Source organism: Lontra canadensis, unplaced genomic scaffold, assembly GCF_010015895.1.
Source record: "Lontra canadensis isolate GAN:19392208 unplaced genomic scaffold, GSC_riverotter_1.0 scaffold100, whole genome shotgun sequence".
In the NCBI taxonomy this organism is placed as follows: Eukaryota; Metazoa; Chordata; class Mammalia; order Carnivora; family Mustelidae; genus Lontra; species Lontra canadensis.
In genome coordinates, this window is record NW_022631094.1 from 5,226,781 (window position 1) to 5,252,850 (window position 26,070).

Consider the following 26,070-nt stretch of genomic DNA (forward strand, 5'->3'; position numbering starts at 1 on the left):
CAGATGGTGCTGGTTTCCATTTCACCCCTCTATCCACCCCCAACATCATGGGTCACCCCCTGACCGCACTAATCAGAACTCTATTGAAGGAGATGGCTATGTGCATTTATTGGAAACCAAAGAAATCACTAGAGAAACAGTCTCCAAAACCCAAAGATAATCCTGTAAACTGACCAGTGTCAAGATCTGAATACTAAAACATACAAATCCAAATTTAGATACCTCTACGATAATTTTAGTTACAGCGGAACGTGTTACTGTATATTTTCTCTGCATCTAATGCATAAAAATGAAAGGAAATCTAGTTTTCAACATCATACTCCCACTAAAACAACTCGCAATCAATTAACGTTGTCAGCAGCAAAACTCAATTTTCTCCCCTGCGTGTGGAGGTGAGCGTACAGAACAGATTGATAATTCCCGTTGCGAGTGTGGCTAAGTGTTCCTAAGCAACCTTGCTCCATCATCTTCTCTGACAAAAACAAGGGAAAGAGTTTGAACTGCAGGCTGACGGAGCTCTGAATACTAATGACGAGGCAAGGAGGAATGCTTCATTACTGACTTTGGAGAGGAAAACAGGAGCAGCTTCTAGCTGTAAATAAATTCTAATTAAACTTGGTGTGCAGCTCGTACGGCTGAACCCAAGCCTGCAAAGGAAGTTCCTTCACTGACTGGCCATTCATGTGAGTTGGGCTCATTAATAGGCTTGTATTTTCAGCTTAGCAAATGATTCGTGTGTTTTCTGGAAATTACTTGGAGGGAAAACCTTCCAAACATGTCCATTTATTTGCCGTGGAATTTGTTTAATCCTCTTAGGAGCATTTAGACTGACAACATTCTTAAATTAGCATCTTTGCCCAAGAGACCTTTCTAGTCACATGCACTGAACTATACGACAACCCAGAATCAAAATTAAAAACATTTCCATGGCTGGCCATGCTGCTGAACACCGCAGAGCGCAGCAGAATGAATCCAATTTGAGTGAGAATCAAGGATGTTTTTCTTCTCACACCCTTTTCCTTCTCTGCCCAAATCCATCACTGTTTTATAAGAGGAGTATCATGACTCATCTGACTCATCTTCCCTGTCTGTAAAACAGGAATGAGAAGTAATTTTTCCCAATAAAAACTCCATTGAACTACCAGGGAAAAAATGAATAAATATATATACATATTTCTTTAAAGTTTTTAAAATCAGAGTATTATGCTGTTGAGAGATAGAAATCATTACTTAATGTGTCAATTGATATCAGAATTAACTTTTAAAAAACAGAACATCTCTTCAAAATACTTCAACTATTGTGCAATAAAAATACCACAGAAATTCCTGAAAAGAAAAATTTTAAAGAAAAATGTTTTAACTACTCATATTCTAGGGACACCCCCCCCCCAAAAAATCTATTGAGAAGAATTCGGCAGATTTTTTTTTAAACAAGCTATAAAAATTCTCCCAGTATTGAGTAAATTTTTATTTCTTTAAAAATTCTTAAAACATGCCACTTTTCTTAAATCAAATGAGAAGGTATTTCCATGGCAAAGAACAATAAAATTATCAAAGAATACATTTTAAAAAACAAGAGCAACTAACACTTTACCAAGCACTAAGCTTGTAATCCAGATACAGGATCTCCTTTTAACCTGACAAAGAAGGGTAGTCCCAACAGCCCATTTAACATATGAAGTAACCAAGACTCCAGGGCTCATATATCAAGTACTTGGTGGAGCCAGGATTCAAATCAGATTCTATGTCTACAAAGCCTGTGGCTTTACCCACTCACACTCAATGTTTCCAACTTTCCAAACAGACTCAATCCCTGAGGTAACACACACGCCTTACATTCCTAATAGTATCAGGAGGTACTGAATTACATATGCTAATCAGACTATTATGTGAGCACAATTTTTATTTTCTGATTTCTCTGAATCAGTTTAGGGTGAATTTATACTATTCCTGGGGGAAAGGTTCTGAGGTAGATAGAAAGGGGGAAATGTGCTAAGCATATACAGTTTCAAGAGCTCTGATTAATCAAGAAAGCAAATTATTAAACTACTTTAGCAACATCCTTTCTAATTATCCCTGATATCCCTCAGTACTCTCTTGAAAGGGTGTAAGTCAAACCAGCTCTAGGGTCCCTGGAAGCCACCTGCAACTTTGCCTTTCCACAACTTACCCTGGACGACCTTGGCTTCCTCACCTGTGAAACAGGTATTCTACTTTGAAGTCTTTGTAAAGATGAAAGGGAAAAAAACAAATGTAAAGAGGTTAGTTAATTGCCAGTCAGTAGGCACTAAATAGTAGTTACCATTTTCACCAAAGAAGTTAATTTTATATCTCCCAATTAAGCCTTCTTAATAAAATCTCAAAAAAAAAAAAAATGCTTCAGTCTATCTACTAAGAATTGTAAAATGAAATCTCTTTTTTTAAACTGTATGTAGGGGACACCTGGGTGGCTCAGTTGGTTAAGTGTCTACCTTCAGATCAGATCATGATCCCAGGGTTCTGGGATCAAGTCCCACATCAGGCTCCCTGCTTAGCAGGGAGCCTGCTTCTCCCTCCCGACTCTTCCTGCTTGTGCTCTCACTCTTGCTCTCTTTCAAATAAATAAGTAAAATCTTCTCAAAAATAAAATAAATAAACAAAAAGTTGTATCTAGTCCCCTTCTGGTTTCTAATCCTGGCTATTATCTTTAAAACCTATTCTAAAAACCTGGGATCTGCCATACTTAAATTCCTTAAGTTTGAAATCCTGATCAAGTGTGGGCACATATTTACACCTTAATTCAAAGAGTAAACAAAGATTACAGTAGTGGAGCCACTTACAGATACAATGTGTTCAGGACACTTTCCGTAACTTCAGAACAGTGGCAGCTGCCAATAAAATGATACACATACTATTTGAATATAAATAAAATGGATTATCAAAGAGGTTGACATGATTACATGCTGACTCAAAAGGTAACTCCATCACCCCTCCTTGTCTCGCTTAAGTGATCTAACACACTTACCATTTAATTTCTAAAGGAAAATGTAGAACATGGTTCTATAGTAAAAGTAACATTTTTCTGTTTTCCCCCTCATAAAATCTAAGCATCATGTTAAAAATTAGCTTATGTATCTGAACTCATAATATACCTAATATCAAACATTTCTTGACGTAGATTCCTTTTAAAAAACTAATAAGCAAACACTTCTTAAAGATAGCATTCTTTTTTTTTTAAGATTTTATTTATTTATTTGACAGAGAGAGAGAGTAATCACAAGTAGAGAGAGATGCAGGCAGAGAGAGAGGAGGAAGCAGACTCCCCGCTGAGCAGAGAGCCTGACACTGGACTCGATCCCAGGACCCTGAGATCATGACCTGAGCCAAAGGCAGAGGCTTAACCCACTGAGCCACCCAGGTGCCCCAAAGATAGCATTCTTAAATGTAAACTAACACTTTAGGTGGGATTCTTGGGAAAATATGCTCTCTAGAATTTTTTTTTTAAGCTTATTTTAAAAAGCCATTGCAGAAGTTTAGAATTTTGGAAGTAGAAGAAAACAATATTTTAGCTCAACCTCTTATTTTACGTAAAAAGATACTGAGGCCTTAAAAGACACATCGATTTGTCAAATTTTCATAGGAAATCTAGAGTGAAGATCCAGGGTTTTGAGAAAACAGGACTTGCTTGCTCCTGATGTACAGATGAACCAGATAAAAACAGATTATGGGGAAGAACGGGACATGCTGGGGGTCTGTAAGAGGCAGCGGTGGAAAGGAGGGATTTTACTGGTTATGGATGAGAAAGAGAATCTCACAATAACATTACGGGCAATCCCTCAAGTGCCTAAAAACTACTATTTAGCATGCCTGACAACCGAAACAAGCACAAGTTGATTCATTGGCTCACTAGAAGGCATTCTTCGTAACACAGCAAGCTGTTTTCTCATTAGCTCTACAACTAAAGGAATATAAAGAATACAAAGCTGATATTAACTATTTAAAAATTTACTCCAAGAACCAAGGAATTCCCCCAATAGAAATATAAAGACTTGCTGGAAGTTTCATTATGTGAATTTATTGCCAATTCAATTGTCTTAAAAGTTGGGCTATAAAACATATTGTCCTTTGCTGTTCCAGATCACATTTGAAAGAAATAATAACTTTCTTAAGAGGGTTTCTGGAATTTTCTTTTACTCTCTAAAGCCAAATCTTAGACCCTTAAAGAAATGGTAAGCTGGCACATTGCCCATTCTTCTCTAGGCAATTTTTCGTCTCTTTAAGAAATAAGGCGGGGTGGGGATCACATAGAAACTATGCTAGCATCAAGTTGCTTACATCTCCTCCTCAAGACTTTGGAAATTTAGTGTGGTAGTCAGAAGCAATCCAGAAATCTAATGTTAGGGTTATTGGTTAGAAACAGGACTTGTGAGGGGCGCCTGGGTGGCTCAGATGGTTAAGTGTCTGCTTTCGGCTCAGGTCATGATCTCAGGGTCCTGGGATGGAGCCCTGCATAGGGCTCCCTGCTCAGCGGGGAGCCTGCTTCTCCCTCTGCCTGCTGCCCACCTCCCTGCTTGTGTTCTCTCTCTCTCTCTCAAATGAATAACAAATCCTAAAGAAAATATGAAGGAAGGAAGGTAGAAAGGAAGGAAGGCAAGCTTGTGAAAACAAACTCGTTTAAATAAAGACATACATAAACTTATGTAGACATACACATATCTAATATATATACACGTATCTAAATATATCTGCATCTATACATGAAGAGTAGGCAGTCACAAAATCCTACTGAAGCATCCTCACTACTAACCTGTTGTGTCATACTCTACGTGCGACAGAGACTGACGCATGCTTATACCAACATCTATTCTTCTCTTCCTCCACACTAAAGAAACCCTGATTTTTAGCTGAGGAGTCATGCACTTGCCTTACAACAAGCTGTTTTCACATTAGCCCTACAACTAGAACATGATAAAAGTAAGAATGCTCTGTGGCACTTCACAAAACCATCCTTAAAAGGTAAACTAGGTGCCCTTTTTCTTCCCTCCTTTATGCTGCCTGGAATGTGAACCTGATGGCTGATGCTCCCGCAGCCACCTTGGACCATCAGACCATGTGTTAAGGATGACACTGACGTGACGTAGGTATTTGGTTCTCTGACACTGGGACTATCATACATACCAGCACGGACTGTTGACTGCTTGATTCCTTTTACATAAGAGACAAATGAACTTTTAGCCTGTTTCAGCCACTATTATTTTTATTTGGGGGATTTGGGGTTACACACTGCCATACTTCATCCTAACCAATAAGGTAAAAGATTTACCAAAAAATATTTATAACAATAAAGAAACCAGAGTTTTTGTTTTAATGCTATTAGATTTAAATCAAGTTTAGGGATATGCCAGTAAAACAACAAAACTAAGAAGAAAGTATAAAGCTGTTCTTATGAAAGAGATATTCAAAGTGTTCTGCTCTCAAAAGTTAGTCAAGAAAGCTGCTACTCGGGGAGCCTGGGTGGCTCAGTGGGTTAAAGCCCTGCCTTCAGCTCAGGTCATGATCCCAGGGTCCTGGGATCCAGCCCCACATCAGGCTCTCTGCTCAGCAGGGAGCCTGCTTCCTCCTCTCTCTGCCTACTTGTGATCTCTGTCTGTCAAATAAATAAATAAAATCTTTAAAAAAAAAAAAAAAAGAAAGCAAGAAAGCAAGCAAGCAAGCAAGCTGCTACTCTAAGTGACGGAATCAGAGACACACATGCTCCCTGCTTCCATTGTTACCTGTGGTTTTTGTTCTGTTTTCAGCCTTTTGAAAAATGAATGAGATTGCTATTCAGTAAATTATGTCAGGAGTAGTTTTTATTATTTAAAATCCTCGTCACTTCTTCCCCTCTGCATTCTTGAATGTTCCACCAAACAGTTAATCAGTCAAACCTTCTAAATTGAGGAAATAGTGCTCAATCTGCTCTTAAAGTTAAGAAATAGACCTTAAAAAGCATAATTAGGAAACCTTATCTTCCAGAGGTCATTCAGAGATGAAATACGAGAATATATGTGAATCCACTTTGTAAACACTAAAGTACAATACAAAGGATATTAGTATTGATTCTCTGTTAAAATAATCAAGAAGGGAAAACAGAACATTTCCCTACCAGGAGAACACACTTTGCAATTTTCTATCACTTTAATTCTTCACAGGTTTCTATAAAATTGATGTTTTTTAAAAAACAAACCATGCAAATTAGGGGCTAATTTTAGTTCCTTCATCTCCACCTCTTTAATTCTTATCAGTAACCCTACCATTTCTGGATATTTTACTGATTACAGCCTTTAACGTACATAAATCATACAGTATGACAAATTCTTAATATCACTCAGGTTATAAAATCTATGCTTGATAAACAAATTTAAAGATGTAAAGATGCCTGGCATGCCTACTCACTTTTCTATTATTTTTCAAACTATTATTTCTTCTTGATCCAAAGTGGACATGCATTTGCTGATGTGAAGCTCTTTAAGTCAAAAAGGCAACCCATTATTCCTTATAGAGACTGAAATCTTATCCTCCTCGTTGTCCATGGAGACTTAATACCCCTTATTAGCTTCCAAAAATGAAAAATGTCTCAGAATATTCCAATGCAAGGTTTTTTCCCGTGTAATAAGGAAGGAAGAGCTCTGTGCTTAAAGCAAAGACCCATGGGTTTCAATTCCATTTCAGCCGCTTACTATCCATGATACATTTGGTAAGACATTGCAACTTCTCTAAGCTTAAGCCTAACCACATGTAAAATAGGGACACTGTCTGTGGCGAGGTTCACTCAGTTGCTAGCTCCCTGGTCCACTTCATCTCTTCTGAGCAGCTGTGCTCAACTTAAAGAAAAGAGATACATGGTGCCGAGGTCATCTAAAGTTGAGTATTCTAGTAATTCATATGAAAACAAATGTCATCTAGCTCCACATATTTTCATGTGTGTCTCTACAATGTATGTCTCCTTTTTCTTTTTTCCTTTTTATTGTAGTAGAAATTCTTGGTTTGCTCAATCACAATGACATCTAATGACAGATGGCTGGGTAACAAAGCTGAAAAAATATGTAACAGTATTCCCAGATTACTACTTGATTTTTATCATATAAACTAAAAAACTTGGTTAACTGTACTTTAAGATCATATCTAATTCACATAATAATCAATGGTCATTTTACTGCCCATTTCCTAAAACAGTCATCTAGTCACTAGATTTTCCCCTCCCCAATCCCATGGATTTTATGAGTTCTCTCCAGATACAACAGTTAGCTTTTTGCAAAAAGTCTATTACACCTTTTGCTGTTACATTAAACTTGCATGTTTGACCCCAGAGCACGCCTAAAAAAAGACAAACAAAAGGTACCCAATTCACCATTATCTGTAGATGTCATTAATATGCTGCTTAGCTAATTCTTTCAGATCATTAAAAAATATATACACATTATCTTGTGGTTCTCTTTAAGTTGATATGTTTTCAATAATCATTATGTCTTTGGACAGTTTATTAAACATTCATAATTTCTTTATCCAATTCAGTTAATTTGGTATGTGAGAATTCAAAAAAATTACTTTCTCAAAATCATGATATTTAACATCTATAGCCTTTTTTTAATCAAGTTAATTCTATAAAGCTATCAAGGAAAACAATCAGGTTTTTGTATGATGATTACTACTTTAAATCTTTGGTCCTGCTTCCACTATCTTATAGATGTTTACACATTCTTAATAATGTTATTTCATCAGTCTATTAGGAATTGAAATTAAACTAACTGGATGCTAATTTTTCTTTTTAAAAACAATATACTAAATTTCCCCTGCTAATTCTTCATTATTTCTAGTACTAAAACCCAACACTTTTTCCTAATGTTTCTTGGGGGCGGGGGGGCTGCAGTTTGCAAAACTCTGAAAGACTACAGATAGCACCAACTCTACTGGAAGATGGAAAAAATGACCATGGCCTATGGGTATGATTTCAGATCACTGAGCACATATACTACCTATCATTCAAATTGTTCTGCTTTCATTGTTTACAGTCTTGACAGTTTTTGCCTTTTGTAAAATCCCATAACATTAAGTAATTTTTTACAAGGTGTTTAACTGTGAAAATTGTTTATTGTTTGTATAAAATGAGGGAGAGGTGCTTGCCTTTGTTCATTTAAGCCTAAACTAACTCAAGGGGACATAAGTGTGCGTGTGGGTGCACACACACACACAGTCCCTCTAAGTAAAGAGATGAGTAGCTTAGAGGTACTACTTACAACTTTTAAATTTTGAGCTGTGTTAATACATTATTTATAAAAAAATTCCAGACCAAGAATCAGAATCCTCCACAAGATGTTTATCAAAACAACAACAACAACAACAAAACCCATGTTCCCTAAAATCCCATGATATTCAAATATTGATGAGAGGAAAATAGACTATCATCATCAAGTAACAATTACTCCCATAATGCAGATTTGTTTTCAGCCCTAACTGAAGGATAGAGAAATAGGATACCTGGAAATGAAGCTAGGAGAAATAAGGTAGATGGAACCAAGACTATAAAGGAAGTAATGACCCTATGGAAACCTGATCATTTTCTTTGAAATAATTACTTGATTAAAGGAACTCAGTATCAAGGATCTGGAAAAGCACCAAGAGGCAATCGGTTTAGTAGGATGAGTAGGAATAAACCTCAGACCACTTTCATCATACCTCAAATTTCTCCTTGGGCTAATCTAAATGAAAAATATTTCCTTGGCTTCCAGAAATATATGCCTGCACAGTTTCCCTAAGGTAGGGAAGGGAGGGAGGAAGGAAGCAGGAAAATGGGGAAACAAGTCCAATGATGTATGACTCAGCACTTTGGTATACTTGTCTCCTATAGAGAAAAACTGACAAATACATGTGTCTGTGTAACCCAAGCATTTTAAAATCCATTTCTGTATTATTATTAGTATTATAATGATCTTCACTTCAGAAAAATGGAATGAATTTTGCTCCCAGAGTTAAATACTACCATTAAAAAGCAAGTACAGCGTTATCTCAAGGACAAAGAAGAAGCGTCATCATTTGGCAGAGGAATTCATGTGTCATGGCCCAGATTCCTTTGAAACTTTTCAAAGGAAGGACAAGTTATATATAATAACCATTGTGGTGTTGCTGGTAATATTCTGTTTTATACACAAAGATAATCAGAGTGACAGGAGCAACCTCCTTTATTTATAGCGCCTGCATACTAACACTTCCCCATGTTCTGAGAGGAAGCTTTGTGCAAACACTATGTAAAACCATGATTAGTTAGAAGTAGAAGGATTTATCACTGGCCCATAAAAGTAATCATTTGCCAAGCCAGTATGAATAAGTGCCCCAGGATGATTTCCTTTAGCACTCTGACACCAGCTCAGCGCTGGCTCCATGGGCTTGCCACTGGAATTTTCCAACAGGGCTCCCTACACTTGGTTCTGTGCTCTGCTGTGTAGTCTCAAAATTCTTAATCATTTTTGAGCAAGGGATCCACGTTTTCACTCTACACTATGACCTGCAATTGTGCAGCCATCCTGTTCCTGCTTCTCAAGGTATGATGTGAGAATCAAAAGCATCAGTATCACCTGGAGAACTGTTAGACTCTGGTTCTCAGGCTCCATCCAAAACCTACTGAATTGACATCTGTATCTTGAGGGGATCTTGACAATATTAACACCCAGGTGAGAGCAGGAGGAATACTGTTCTATTGGAAGTAATTCTACATTAAGACACAAAGAACTTTCAAAAAATACCGTGCAGGGTACATGACAAAAATCAACCAACCTGTGAGATTAAACAGTAACTAATGAAGTGAAGTATTTTGTTTTACAGAAATTAATACAGGGGCAGCTGGCTGGCTCAGTCAGTACAGCATGCGACTCTTGATCTCAGGGTTGTGAGTTCAGGCCCCACACTGGGTATAAAAATCACTTAAAAATAAATCTTTAAAAAAAAAATCAATATAAAATGCTTGGTCTATTCCCTTAATTTAAGGGTCCTTCCCTTAAATTCATTTAACAAGCGTTTCAAATCATTTAAGAAGTGTAGTACTGTTAAAGGCTATTTGTTCTCCCCCAAAATTCATCTGATGAAGTCTTCTTCCAGGGTTTCTGAATGTGGTTTATTTGGAGAGAGGGTCTTTAAAGAGGAAATTAGTTAACATAGGTTTTCAGGATGAGCCTTAATCCGATATGTTAGGACAGCACTAACAGGAAGAGGAAACTGTGACATAGACACCCACAGAAGGAAGATGGCCAAAGAGAGAGGCCTCAGAAGCAACAACCATACCAAAACCCTGATCTCAGATTCCACACTCCAGAACTATAAGGAAGTAGGTTTCTGCTGTTTAAGTCACTCAGCCTGTGGTACTTTGTTGTGGCTGATCTAACAAACTAATACATGGTGGCGGGGGGGGGGGCCATGTCAAAATATAGTTTCTTTCTCTTTCTGACAATGTCCATGAACTATCAACTTTCAATTCATAATTTCATTAATGGAGAAATCATATATCCAAGTGTTGTTTTTCAAAATTTGCAACTGGCCTACATATCAGAATCCCCAAATGATTCCATGCACAGGAGTCATCTGTTGATACAGCAATACAGATTATTTCTCCTAATTCCTAATGGCTGAACACCTAGAAACTATAAGCGGAAGGAAGCAAGAAAATGACAAGAAGTCATCTTAAGATGGCCTAATAGTAACCTCTACTTCTGCCCTTTAGACAGATTGTAAACATCACCCAACCAGAATCACTTCACTTACAAAATGTATGCACAAACTTATGAAATTTCATACACTTAGTTCTCCATGAAAAGCCAACTGCTATTCCCACTCTGTGTTTTACTAACATAGAGATAATAATGGCTTATATGAAAAACGATCTCAGCAGAACGCCCTTCTCAATCTTCTGTTAATCTTTTCTCCATCACTGCAGATAGCAGTGGGTAACATTAGCGGGGGGGGCTGTCATATGCTCAGGGTAACTGGGTCTAATGACCAACCATTCACCAAATCTAATTTAAAATTAGTGCTAAAGGGGGAACAAGGCTCAGAACATTCCCTCAGAAGGACCTAGAAATTGCAAGAAATCTAATGTTACTTTGTATCTATTTCTTTCTAGAATACATAAAGTGCTTCCTGGATGGCTTCTCTGTTTTCCCCTCATTTCCAATTTTCTCCTTGCAGAGCAGAAGAAAGGAAAGACACGATCCTTTATTTGAAAATAAGTGATCATAAGTAACCCATAGTTGACTACATTTTCACTGACTCATAGTATAATTCTGTTACTTACAATTTTAAAAACGGGGCATGGTGGGGTGGGTATAGTTGGAAATTCAACTAAATAAGAGCAAGGAAAACACTAACTTTCATTTTTCCTGTTAGCAAAGAAATAGTCATCATCAAGAACACCAATAAACATCCCTGGCCAGTAAGGATCAAGTTTAGACACTCGCCCTAGTTTGCAAAGAGAATCATTCCTAAAATGGTTCCTAAAAGAAGAAACCATAGATGGGAATGTCCACAGAGTACAGATGTGTCCCTTATGGTCTCTCCCATAGAAATCCAGCCTCTTTAAAACATACATGAGATAATCTTTAAACCCTGTGTTTAGGAGCAGCTAGACTGGGAGAAGACACTTCAGACAGAGTAAAAAATCTCTGTCATTATTGTGGTCATTTATTAAATCTCTCCCAGCCCTTCCTCCCTCTATTCCTGGCCCAGAGACTGGTGGGCATTGGTAGGATTGCTGTAAAACAGGGACAGAAAGGAGAAGAAAATAAGCCCCACACACCATTCCAGAGGCCCCCAGCAGCTCCAGTCATGAGGACGAGCTTGTCCCCAAACCCCTACCTACCACACTCTACCTTTTTCATCCACCTCCAGTAATGAAACAACCATTTTGAGCCTGGACCTTCTTTCAAAGAATAAATAAATCTTACTTTATCTCTGCGTACCCAACAGTTCTCTATTACCAAATGTTTATAATTATTAATGTCATCTTCCTGGGTGTTTTTATTAAATATAAATGGAATGAATAAGAGGAAGGAGACAAAGAAAAACAAGTACACATGTCTTCTTTCACTCTCATCCAACCAACATGTGACTATCTACTGTATGTCAAACACCATTCTACACATGGGAGATACAACAGCAAGCCAGACAAAGACACTACTCCCTTGAGTTTACATGACACTAATGAGTCAGTGTCAGTAAAGTAAGACTTTAAAAAAGAGGATATGATGGAGAATGACTTGTTGATCAGGAAAGATCTCTCTGAGTGTCGAGCCTAAGACAAGCCCCAAGACAAGGAAGAGCCCATGGTTCTCAAGTCAAAGGAACAGAATTCCCAGCAGGGAGATAAACCAGTGCAAGACCCTACTCTAGAAATGAACATGGTAGGCTCAAAGAGCAGAAAGATAACCCCTGTGGCTAAAGTGTGGGTAAGGTAAACTGAGGGATTCTGGCCAGGATTAGGAAATTCTGAACTCAATGTGGCCTAGCTTAAAATGTGAGTGGGCCTGCTTCGGGGATAAGACAATACAGTCACAAGTATAAGAAACTGTACTCTATGCTACAGTGGGCATAAGATGAAATGGATGGAAACGCAAGCAGAAAAGCCATAGGGTCACTGTGCTAAGGGAAAGATTAACAATGACCTGGGGCACACAGTGACCAAGATTTCCAATATACTCCAGTTAGAAACATCATGATTAAGTTCTTCACTCCCAGATTCCAAACTTTCTCATCCTAACCTTTAGTCCTACCACAGACCCAACCTTTAGGAACCCCAGGCTATCCACCAAGTTAAGAAGAAAACTCCTTATCCTTAATTCAAGGCTCTCCACAAAACAGACCCAACTTACTGTTCCAGATCCATAATGCTCTACTCCCAGCAAAGCATTACACACTCACTCTTCCTGCATACTACTTAGAACTTGCCTATATTCCGTTACCTGAAAGAGAAGTGACACAACCTTCCTACCCTGAATCACCTGGGACATCAATTTTATCTCCCTGGGTGGCAACTAAGGTCAGGATAAAAGTTAAACACAACTAGTAACTGACATACCCCTTCAGCTAGAATATGAGGATACATTCCATTCCACTAGCATTCTATTAGAACGCTCCACATAACATTCAAATGGAGCTTCCTATGCAAAGCCTACTATGAAAGCCTACCATGTTCTAGGCAACACATGAGGAATGTCATTTATGTACTCATATTTAACTTTGTCGATTCAATGACCTAAGTATAAAAATGCATATTCTGCAAATAATGAACTAAGTTTCAAGAGATAAAACTGGTCCAAAGTAACAAAAAAGACAGTGCCAGAATTAGACTTCCCTAGGATCATGGACACTGTTTCTCCCCATTCCCATTATACTTATTCAATAAACGGTTACTGAATACCTACCCCAGGCCAGAAACTGCTCTGACCCTATAGATTAAAAAGGGAATAAAAGGAAAGACAAATGGGAGTTGCATCCTACTGTATCTTTTTAAAAGAAATGTGCAGAAAGAAAGATATAATTATGGTATTAATGTGGGTTTGAGGCAAAATGCTATGGGGTGGAGAGCAAGGGTTGGATGATGAGAAAAAAGCAAGATAGTAAAGCAGGGAAATGATGGATGGGGAAACTGTTTGCATGATGGAGGTTCATAGCCTAAGTAATCAAATTAGAATAAATTCTGAACCTGCTTCAAAAAACATTAGGTGCATACAGATATATGTGCATATATATTTGAAGGTTTTTTAAAATTCAACAAGTAGTTCTTAATCAATCACTACCTTTCTTATTGGTTGTGTAAATAAATGTTACGATGCCAGACACACATATGCCATACTGAGAGTCACCATAGAGTTAATACACACTGTTATGATATAGACTGTGTATCACTTGTAATCGGCTTTTTAGATTAACTAGCACGTGCACGCACACATACACCTTCCAGCACTGGAACCTATAAATCACTGAATACCTCAGAGCTATTAGAAAACATTAATTCAATTCCTCAAGCTAAATTACATTTCACAATTTCCATCAATGGGCTTGAATAGAACCTTGAGATGATTAATGTTTTATCAGCGATTACCCAGACAAGGGAACAGAGAGCCTGCCATCTCAAATTTAGGATGTTAGTTCAGTACCACTGATGAAGTAAAGACCTGAGCTATCATTTGTACGAGCATTATTATTCAAATTTAGTAAAAACTTGAAAAAGTTTAACTGATTTAGGAATTCATTTCTGTCACTTAAGACTTGATATTGTTGTGGGGGGTTTTTTGCTAAAAGCCAAGAGACGAAGATTTTGAGAAGCCCTAGAAATCTCAAGGCTAAAAAAGGTAGATAATTCTATGATCTGAGCTCCAGAAAGGAATATTGGGGCATGGTTTCACAAGCTTCTGCGACTCAACTGTTTGAAGCTAAGCCATTCTTCATGGATTTACATTTATTACAGCCTTCAATTATGACTTATGCCTCTTCCCAAACCCTCAGACTATAGCTTTCTTTTCTACCTCATGGAGAGCAAAGAAAAGGTTTATTGCTTTAACAGTCAACCGTATGCCCTAAGGACAATACAGAGCGCAGGGACGTGTTTTGTTAGTAGAGACTTTCTGTTCAATCAAAGCATGCTATTTGAAGGACCTAATATGCGTGTAATCAATTTGTAAAAGCCGTGTCTTTGAAATGACCCACAATTTACACTTAATTTAATGACTATTACATTTGAACTCATATTTCCAACTTCTAGAAAGCCTTGATAATACTGTATGCAGTCATTTCTGTTACACAAAAATTAACTTAGGGCTTCTCTGAGATTTGACTTAACCTCATGACCCATTTATACAAATATACGTATCACTGTAGCCTGTATAAAAAGCTCTTCACTCTCTGGCTTTCCTAGAAACAGAAAAACTCAAGAATGTAGACTAAGTAATCTTAGGTGTGACGAAGATAGGATTAGCCTATCCAAAAATCCTGAAGGCAGAGGAGGACAGTAAAAGGACAAAGGGCTTTAAAACAAGTCAGATGTAGGCTTTTATCCTAATACTGGCACTTGGATGTGGGGCATCTTGGCAAGGTGACTCTCTTGGGTTTTAGTTTCTTTATTTTAGTTTCAGCACCAGTGAGCTGTCTCTTGAAAAAGAGAGCAGTGTTTAAAATACCTAGGGAAGAGACATGCAAATAGTAGACACACAGTAAAGGATACAATCATTACTGTTACTATTAATTTGCTTTTCAAAAACACTAAACTTGAAGTTGGAGTTCTACAGTTCAGGAATTTATAAGAACTTCTTAACGCTTAAAAATCAAACTATTCCTTAAAAATATCAGGATGTGGGGTGCCTGGGTGGCTCAGTGGGTTAATGCCTCTGCCTTCGGCTCAGGTCATGATCCCAGAGTCATGGGATCGAGCCCCCACCGGGCTCTCTGCTCAGCGGGGAGCCTGCTTCCTCCTCTCTCACTGCCTGCCTCTCCGCTAATTGTGATCTCTGTCTGTCAAATAAATAAATAAAACCTTTGGGGGGGGAATATATCTATCTATCTATCTATCTATCTATCTCAGGATGTCAGACTCATACCACAGTTTACAAAATTCTGTTTCCCTGTTCTAGCTTTAGGGAAATCAAAAGGGCCTCTGATTAAATTTTAAAAGCTCATTCTTGTGGGATCGAGGAGAGGGGTAAGAGATTTATTTTTCTCTCAGCATGACAAAGATTAATAAATTGAAAATACTACATAGTATACAATAGAAATTTCTCTTGCAAAATACTGGCATAAGTATTTACTAAATGTCCGTTCAGAGTTTTAAAGAAATCCTTTGGAAACCTAAAAATAAAAAATTTTTTGCTTGCAACTAGAATTCTTAAAATCTACTGCAAACTATGACCACACCCCATAAGGCACCCTACAAAACATGATGTCTCCAGTTTGGTTAAATTTCAAGTTGATTTCACTACATTTTCTTACTTTTGTTCATATGTATGTAATGGAATTCCAAATGCCAGTTACAGTAATGCTTTTCAGTCTTATCCATCTAAACTATTTCAAGAAAGGAGGGAGGCTGATACCACAACTTATTCACATTTTAGGAAGAAAAATAGTTTCTGTATGCTGTAGTGTAATAAATTGATGTTTTCCAATGAAACAGACACAAAATAAAACTTTATTTTTCACTTAGTTATTTCATTTTTTTAAAAGATTTTATTTATGTGAGAAAGAGAGAGAGAAAAAAAAAAAGCCATGAGCAAGGGAAGGGACAGAGGAAGAAGGAGGGCCAGCGGAAGAGGGAGAAGCATTTGGGGAGCCCCCATGCGGGGCTCCATTCCAAGACCCTGGGGAAGACCCTAGGATCATGACCTGAGCCAAAGGCAAACACTAAACAGACTGAGCCACCCAGGTGACCCTCACTTAGTTATTTCAAATAAAAAGAGCTCAATATTTAGATTAAAAATATTCTGTCTCAGTGTATACATTAGAACTATCTTGGTTTTCTTTTTCCTATCTTGTTCAAATGTCAAATAACTGATGAGGATAAAAACTTTATTTTACCCTTATGATGCATACTAATTCTTTCTATAAAAACCAATGTATAAGTGGGAAAAGATACCACATTAACCATTTAAGAACAAAATTTTGTTTCAATTATTGCTCTTGTTCCCAGTATCTAATACAAGTTCAATACCACGGAGTCACCACAGATCGGGTGAGATGAGGCCCATCAGTGCAGACGACCTCAGGGACACTCAAGTTTGCGTGCAACATTCATCTAACCCTAGTCTTTAACAACCCCCTTTTTTGGAAAATGTGCTCATGTGAACATAACTGGATGCAGACTTTCCTTCTCTTACATATACACAAATTGACAAAGCCCTGTAGAATATGTGAACTCACCCCACAGGTGCCTAGCCCAATTCCAGAGTTGGGAAGATGACAGAGGAGAGGGGAAGGTAAGGGCACGTCGTGGATCCCTTTCACACAGAGATCTCAAAGAGCACCAGCGGCTTGCCGTGCAATCTTTAAAATATTATCTCAATCTTAAATCTAGAGAGAGACTGCTAAAGAGAGTAGGGACTTAACTAGCTTTAGACAAGCTAGTTGATAAATAAGAAATAAATGATAAATAAATAATAAATAAGAAATCATTCCCAGCTGTAGAGTTTAAATATATAGAGGACAAATTTTACACCCCTTGAGCCAAAGAAATTCCAAGAATGTGCTTTATCAGAGAAACACTGAAAACCCCCAAAGTCTCTAGGTTCCTAATGGGATGGTCAGGGGCAAAGTCCTGGAGTATTAAGCTCGAGTAAGGGGAAAAGTCCTGGAGTATTAAGCTCGAGTAAGGATAAGTTAGTAGCTGATAGGCATTCAAGATCATACTAGCACAAGAACAGCTGGGAAAGACTTGGTCTTCTCAGTAGGTCTGGATATGTGGTGACAGCAGGATAGGGCAGCAGAAGGGGCTACAAGAACCGAGACCCTCAGAGGCACAACTGTACCTCCTCTACTATGTTTATAATTTCCTAATAAGTTTTTGGTTTTGCTTATATTTATATAATATTGCTATATATTATGTAACATGTTATTTATTTATATGTTTTGGGTTTGTTTTGTTTTGTTTTGTTTTGTTTTTTGCTTAAAATTATCCCAAAGTTTTAATGAGACAAACACTTTGTTTAGAAAAACAATTTTCACTATGGTCTTCTTTAAAACTCTGCTTCTCAGGGAAAATCAGTCTAAGAAATAATCTAATTTTCTAAGGGTGGGGAAGATACAGTTGAGGCGAGTTGGAGTACACATGTGGCGATCAGAAAAGTAGAAAACAAAGTCTCTGGGCATAGGGACCAGGAAAGGCAACTCTCCCCAGTCACCCTGTCCCGTAGTTGATTCTCTGGTGAGCCAAGCTGGGAAATCACTGTCTCCGGAACCATGAAAGTTGACTGTAACTTCGTAAGCAATTAATCTTAAATAATTGCTCTTGAAAGAACACACAATTCCAAATTTTTGCCATTTAAGGGTCAATTACTCTTTTGTTTGGTTACGATTCTAAAGTAGTGACGTTCTTGCACCCATCTCTCTAAGAACCTAGCAAACCATAACCCATGAACTCCAAAATCTCTTTTTTTTCACTCTGAAGACATTTATCCACTTCAAAAATGAACTTACAACTAACAACTATTACCCACAAATGCCCATCTATAAGAGTTGAAAAGAAATCTTCAGCTAAGATTATATTTAATCATATATTTAATTATACTCATATTCATATCATCTACTTAAGACATTGAAAAAGAGAGTAAATTCTAGTATGTTCTGAAGAGCCAAGAGGGATCTCTGAAGTTCCTGAATAATGAAGGTGAGGCTTAGTAATGCCTATTGGAAGGAAAACACAAAAATACAATTATGAAAAACACACATCACAAATGTAGGGAAATTGGAATTTTAAATACGAATAAAACACTGGAACATGAAATCAGCACCAGATGTCAGACTGAAATTAAATTTTCAACTGTTTTACAAGGAATTGTCCACCCTGGAATAACGTATTTTAGTATTCAAAAGTAAAAAGTGGTGGGACGCCTGGGTGGCTGGTCCGTGAAGCGTCTGCCTTCAGCTCAGGTCATGATCCCAAGATCCTGGGATCGAGCCCCGAATCAGGCTCTCTGCTCAGCAGCGAGTCTGTTCCTCCTTTTCCCTCTGTGATTTCTCTCACCCTAACTCTCTCTCAAATAAATAAATAAAATCTTTAAAAACAAACAAAAGTAAAAAGTAGAACATTCGATTCATGGAACATTGTAAGTGTCCAAACCACTTTCTCAATAATGAAGTTAAAAAAAAAAATGAAGTGAGGGAAGAAAGAATGTTCAAACATGGGGCTCTTTTTCCAAAATGTGTATTTTAACTGAACCGTTATGAGGCATGCTTCAGTCTACAAAAGAACTTCAGGAATAAATCGAGTTGTACCCCAGAACCAAAAACATTTGAAAACTGTAAAAAAACAATAAAAACAAATTAAAAAAAAAAAAAAAAAAAACAACCCTAGGGCTGAGAGCAAGCCATCAATAAGCCCTGGGGTTACTAAGAGTCAAGAGTTATGAGGAGCTTCTAAGAGAGGGCACCACCACGCCGTGGCCATGATGCTCTGAACACTCCCCAGCGTGCCCAGCACGGAAGTCTGAGCTCCTCAGAGCAGCTCGGAGGGCAGGCTTCCAGGATCCAGCCAGCCCCTCTTGCCCTTCACAGCCAGAACCGCACACTGACTCACCGGTTTCCGACACAAAACCATGTCACAGCTTCTCCCTTCACCAGGAAGATCCTCGCTCCTCCTGCAGCAAAACTGACTCCATCCATATTCAGCGGTCAAGCCAGAAGTCTTCCTCACTCACCATCATCACCTACCTCTCTCCTCCTTCCACAGGCTCCCAAACAAACAAGTCCCACATACCATTGGACTATATACTCCTTTACTGTCACCATCACCACGCTCTGAGCATGACTCCATCATTACTCCCAGCCCAAGTATGGCTGGGAATGATCACAGCTGTAACTAACCCCCACTAAATCCTAAAGCTCTGTCTTAGTCTAAACTATACACCCCGGTCTGAGTATAGTGTCTGACACATTAGGGGTGAGTGAATAATGGCTCATCTGCATTCAGGCCACACCTGAATCCACGGTTCACACCATGATCCACTTCTAGTTTTACCTGGCTTGTCAGCAAAGTTACTTATTAACCTAATCATGGACATAAGTCAGTATGACATATATTAGCAGTTAATACTCCTCAGCAGATTATACCAGAACAGGCATTTATAACTAAAGTCTAAACTACTAGGTGCCTGGGTGGCTCAGTCGGCTTAGCATCTGCCTTTGGCTCAGGTCACAGTCCCGGGGTCCTGGGATCAAGCCCTTTGTGGACACGACAAAGTGGTTACCATCACTGTGCTCAACACTGTGCTGAGGTCCTAATGAGGGGGACAAAGCATAAAGAAGAAATAAAAGGTATAAGGACTGGAAAGGAAGGGTAAAACTCTTTACAGAAAACATGTGGAATATCCAAAATGAAAAAAACAGTACTGAGTGCTGAGGAGATAATAAAAAAGGAACAGCTATACATTCACCAGTAGGCATGTATAAGAATGTGAACATTCTTATGGGACATGTATTCAGAAGAGCACTGAGAACTGGGCTCGGGTGAAGAGGAGGGGGACAGACTACCCCAGGTACTGGCAATAAGGAGTAGAAGCAAGAGAATTTTGAAACAATTTTTATTGTAAAGTAGGCTCCGCACCCAACATGGTGCTTGAACTCCCAACCCTGAGATTAAGAATCACGTGCTCTACCAACTCAGCCAGCCAAGACCCAAAACAACTTTAAAAAACAAACAAACAAACAAAAACCTCTAAAAGTCAGGCTCCTTTTTAGTATCACCAATTACTACCAATTTCAAACAGTATCAACGATAAAACCTCCTCGCCCAAAGAATCCTTTTATTGGTCAAAGTTCTAAATCATTGTTACAGTTACTGTTAAGTTTTTTCATATCCAAATTAGCACATTTTTGTTGCTTTTACCTTAATATAAACACTGTTTTTCACCTGGAGGTTAAATCAGGGAACTCACCTCATGGAGTTGTCCCACTGACTCCCATGGTTTGCCACCACATGCAATTCTGCTACACAGACCCGTTTTGAGTAAGTTCCTAACCATGTGAAATCCTCCAACCTTGCACAGGGCACACTGTGTTTCTCCAATCCCTGTGGTTTTACATGGATCTGAATGTTTAAAGTGACGGCAGAGTGGCTGCAGTAACAAATATGGTAGTTATTTCAGTTCTGTCATTCTACGCAGGCCCTTGGACTTTTTCTTGGCGCTTAACATTTTTCAACTGTGGGGACATCATGTGAAACTCACTAGAACAATTCCCCAAGAAACAAAGACACTGCAATTCTTGGAATTTATCACAAAATGGGATTCTTATGACTCTGTGCCAAACATATACACCTCTGTTTAAAATTTTTCCTAAACACTTACTTATATAGAGGTTGGTGCTTTCTGTGGAAGAAAATTTTCAAAATTAAAAATTATAAGAAGTATTTTTTGTTGAACCACCTACAAAGACAGATCAACAAATCTGGCTAGGCAACTACTGAACACAAAAAAGCAGGGCCTAAATGCCGACAAAGTAAAAGGGACGAAGGCAAAAACAGCAACAGGCACTGTGCTCCTCAGTGCTGTGATGGAACCAATACAGGGGCAGGTATACGAGGTGCACTTTTTGGGAAAAACACTTAAATGTAACTAAAACCTACTCATCTATTTCTTTTTTCTTTTTTTTTCTTTTTGGTATTGTAGTCTTTTTTTAACTGCCATGATTAAATACTGGAAATTCACTAACGGAAAATTTTCACCTCATTTCTTTCCTGGCAGTTATTATTATGTGTTCCATGTCATGAATATTAATGAGAATAATTTGGTTGTCTAGTAAGGTGGTGTGAAACTGGCCTGCGCTGGGGTCACATACATCAGGCACACCACTGATGTGAAAGAACCCCAAAATGAAAATAATTCAAATGTCCACCAGCACTAGAATGGCTTTAAAAGAAGTGCCATAATCATATAGAATGCTACACAAAAGTAACTCCTGCCATATCAAACCACCTAAATAAATCTTACAGACATAATGAGCAAATGCAGTAGGAAACAGGGGCGTGTATAACATATTATCCCATCTAACCCATAGTGATGAATTAGAACAATGGGCGAGGGGACCAACTTTTGGCAAAATGGGCACAAGGAGTCTTCTGGGCAAAGGTAATGTTCTGTATCTTAATCTGGGTGGCAGTTACACAGGTTTAAAACCTACATGAAAATTGTTCAATCCTCACTATATATACATTCTTTTCTTTTTTATTTTTTTTAAATATCTCTACTGTCCATATATGCCTACAATTAACAGAAAGAGACACTAAGTTTCAAAAAATGTAAAACATGTATCAAGATCATTAGTACATAAAAAATTGCCAGCTATAGTTAAAAGTAGTTGACAAATAGTATGCTGTGGTTTTTTTAATTTCAAAACATTGTGTCCTTTAATGTAAAGGACAGTTTGGTAGTGAGAGGTTAATGCAAAGGAGAAAGCAGTCAGTATACCAGAGCAACAAATGGCTATCAAAATTAAGCAGAGTGTATAGGACTTGAGAGAGTATATCAGAAAAATAAATGTGCTTTGAAAATTATTCTTTGCTGGCAGCTTGTCAAAGTGTCCCGGAGTGAGGCAATGGTGCCTTGGTGGGCTGTAAATTCAAATTAGAAAGGACCGCCCACCTAGTATTTTGCAGCTCTGGTATTAATAAAGTTGCATTCTTGTCTCCCTGAAGAGCTCATCTTTGTCCATGATGGCACTGTGCCCTTGGCAGAGAAGATCCGGCACATTCCAAGAGTCCCAGGGGTTAATACTCTTTGCCCAATGACAAATCTGCAAAGACTGTCCCTTCTGCCTAGTTGCCTCCAAAATAATGCAAAAGGAATACAAACAGTAAAGGTACACATTGAAAAGTGGATACTCCGTTCAGGATGGATCACTTCCCTCTGTGTTTAGGGAAAGGACCTCCCAGTCTATCAGAGTTCAGAACTCAGAACAGAACCACAATTATCAAAGCAATTAGCAAAGACAAAGAACTCCAACAGCTCACTGCTCTGCCAAAGACTTCATGACCAGAAGCCATGTGAGACATAATATATATTCCAGAATAGAAAGTAGGAGAAGGGGAAAGTGAGGACAAGACAGAAATAGGAAAATATAAAACATACATGTAGCAGTCATGGGGGAAAGAGAAAGACGTACAGACACTCAGCCCCTTTAGCCATTGCTTGGACTTCAACGAAGACAACAACCAAAAGCATGCTACACAGAGAAAACCATCCGCGCGCCCTCGGTCCCTTCAAGACCCAAATCCTGGAGGAGGGGGCTAGCAGTCAAAGGTCCAAGACACATTCAAGAATAAGAAATTCAAAAACTATCTCATCTTCCCCACAAAACTGCTACCTTGAAATCTTATCAAAAGGGTTGATTCCCTCATTTCACAAAAAGGACCCCAAAAGCAAAGGTCAAATGTCCAAATGCAATATACCTCTGAGGGTTATGAAGCTGTTCCTAGTCAATAAGTGCAAGTTATTTCTCATTAGTCTTGCCAGTTTTCAAAGGAGATTATATACAGATAAGCATGTGGGTGGGTGTCTAAAGGTGGTGGGAGCAGAAGATACAGGGGAGCATGGCTACCCCAAACCCAGGCAGAGTAACCACGAGAAAGGAGAGCAGGAGAAAGATGAGGCTGGAGTAGAAATGCACGCCTGGTACAATGTCCTTCATCAAGGTAGCATACTGTGGTATGGGATTTCCCAGGATTTCTTTTAGCTTACTGTTTTTTTATGGGCCTAAGGGGGTAAAGAAGCTACATTTCTATAAATGTTAACATTATCAGTAGGACAGCCCTACAACAGCTGGGACATGTAGGGGGTTGTCCAGATTTATAGATAGATGCATTATTTCTGTGGTAAAAAGGCAAACTTAAAAAATGTACTTCAGCATACATCATAATCTTTGGGGGCCAATCTAGGTTCCTCAGAAGGCTGACCAAATTTTCTGCATTTTACAGATTTCAAAACTGACAGCTTCGCTCCATCCCACCCACAAAGTCATTACTCCAGATACATTAAAACCATAAAAATATTCCATCATTTTTCAGATAAATTCACAACACATGCAATCCCAATTTGCAAACAACCCTCTGGGGTACACACAAATGTGCTAAAAACCGCAACGCTTCATAGTCATATCAGAAATAATAGATGAGAGCATTCCCAAGATGAGGCTTAAGTGATGGGTTTTGTGCCAACAATAGGAATTCTTAATGTGTAACAGCTAGAAGAACAGTTGAATAATTAAGTAACTTCCTGGGATATTAGGAGAGAAAAAAAATACAAGTGGAAAATCAACAGATTAAAAGAAACAGATACTCTGTGTGGTACACAAATTGTAATAATTACACAAATTCTGAACCTAGGTGATACCTGTTTTTATAATCCTGTTTCGGTTCCAAGTATGTTGAGAACATAGAGGAAAGCTAAGTTTAGTTTTTGACACCCACCAGACATTTCTGTTTGTGTCCTGTGGCACCCCTCAGAGCTCATTCTGCAGTTCATGAGAGGGCCAGGGTTTAACCAGCAAGGAAGCTTCCAATTCAAAGACTTAGGACGCACAAAGCTAGGTCAATCCTACCCTGCTCTGCTCTCTAGTATTAGAATCAAGACAGCACCGTGAGAGTAGGAGCGTGGCAGGCTTCCCGGGAGAAACCCACTCGTGCATTAGCACAGAGCCTCACACTTGATTAAATCGTTGTTGTCAACATCCTGAAATTCCAAATCACTTTTTTTTTTTTAACAAAGTGTCCTGCACAGTCCTTCTGCACCGTGCCTGGCAAGTGATGCAGCCAGTCCTGAGGAAGAATCTGGTTTGTCTGTGGGCACTCACTGGTCTCACTGGCCACTACTCAGGCCCTGCCATCCATGCGGGTAGGCCACATTGGGTCTCTGCTCCAAAAAACAACAGAAAAAGGCAGTTCGCATCAAAACCTGGCTGAGCACTGCAGGAACAGGACACTCTTCAAACAACAGAACCTTCACACAGACAGTATTAATAAAAATCCACCCTGAGGGGCGCCTGGGTGGCTCAGTGGGTTAAACCTCTGCCTTCGGCTCAGGTCATGATCCCAGGGTCCTGGGATCGAGCCCCGCATCGGGCTCTCTGCTCCGCGGGGAGCCTGCTTCCTCCTCTCTCTATGCCTGCCTCTCTGCCTACTTGTGATCTCTCTCTCTCTGTCAAATAAATAAATAAAATCTTTAAAAAAAAAAAGAAAGAAATCCACCCTGAGAGGACGGGTAGGAATGTGCCCAAATAAGCTAAGCGTCACACACAGACTGCCATCAATCATCCATGGGAAAAAAGCGTGTACGTACAAAGAGTAAATACGAGGAAACTAATAAGGAATATAATGATCACGGCTGAACTACATTCATTCGCTAAAGAATATTTATGGCGTTCCCAGAATACACTAGACAGGTCAGAAGTTGCTTTGTTGTTGTTTGACAATGTTGGTGGTGCTGGCATTTTGTTTTGTTTCAGTCTATGACCTTTACTGATTCTGAGTAAAATAAAACTGCCAAACACTTACATGATTAACTCCAGGTTTTATAAAGTGTGGTACCCAACAGGACAATTAGCAAATACTCACAGCTTTTAGTGGTTCAGTCATTTAAGCATCTGACTCCTGATTTCAGCTCAGGTCAAGATCACAGGGTCCTGGGATCCAGCCCCGCTTTGGGCTCCATACTCAGCGAGGAGTCTGCTTGGGATTCTCTCTTTTCCTCTCCCTCTGGCCCTCCCCACCCTGCATTCACTCCTTCTCCTTCTCTCTCTCTCTCTCAAATAAATAAATCTTAAAAAAAAAAAAAAGATTTTTTGATTACTGCTTTTGATTACTGAAAATATATACAGAATTCATTTATATTTGCAAGGTGAGTTGACTAAACTGTGTGTGTGTGTGTGTGTGTGTGTGTGTGTGTGCAGCAAACTTGAAAATTTTCAACACTTCTATGATTTTAGAAAGTAAGCAGCACCCACTGAAATACATTCATGCCATAACAGGAAAAAATGGGTAATTTTCTTTTCTTTTCTTTTTTTAAAGATTTTATTTATTTATGAGAAAGAGAGAGAGATCACAAGTAGGCAGAGAGGCAGACAGAGAAAGAGGGGGAAGCAGGCTTTCTGCTGAGCAGAGAGGCTGATGTGGGTGGGGCTTGATCCGAGGACCCTGGGATCATGACCTGAGCGGAAGGCAGAGGCTTAACCCACTGAGCCACCCAGGAGCCTCTCTTTTTCAAGTCCTCAATGCTAAAAACATCCTAGTCCCTGAACAACTTAAGAGACTTGAAAACAGTCCATTTTCATATTGCTTGCCAAACTCAGTCCTAAAGCTGGAAAAAAAAATCATGAATC

At 38.7% G+C, this 26,070-nt stretch overlaps 1 protein-coding gene and 1 long non-coding RNA gene across 17 annotated transcripts in view; both read right to left on the minus strand.

Moving 5' to 3' along the window:
- PARD3 (par-3 family cell polarity regulator) overlaps positions 1 to 26,070 on the minus strand; it is a 649,759-nt gene that overhangs the window by 443,806 nt on the left and 179,883 nt on the right. The gene's annotated exons all lie outside the window — the stretch shown is intronic.
- Positions 1,774 to 6,120, minus strand: LOC116855267. Its single transcript, XR_004380324.1, has 3 exons — positions 6,110 to 6,120; positions 5,907 to 5,909; positions 1,774 to 1,873 (listed from the first exon to the last, which is right to left on the minus strand). It is a non-coding gene; the product is annotated as an uncharacterized LOC116855267 (long non-coding RNA).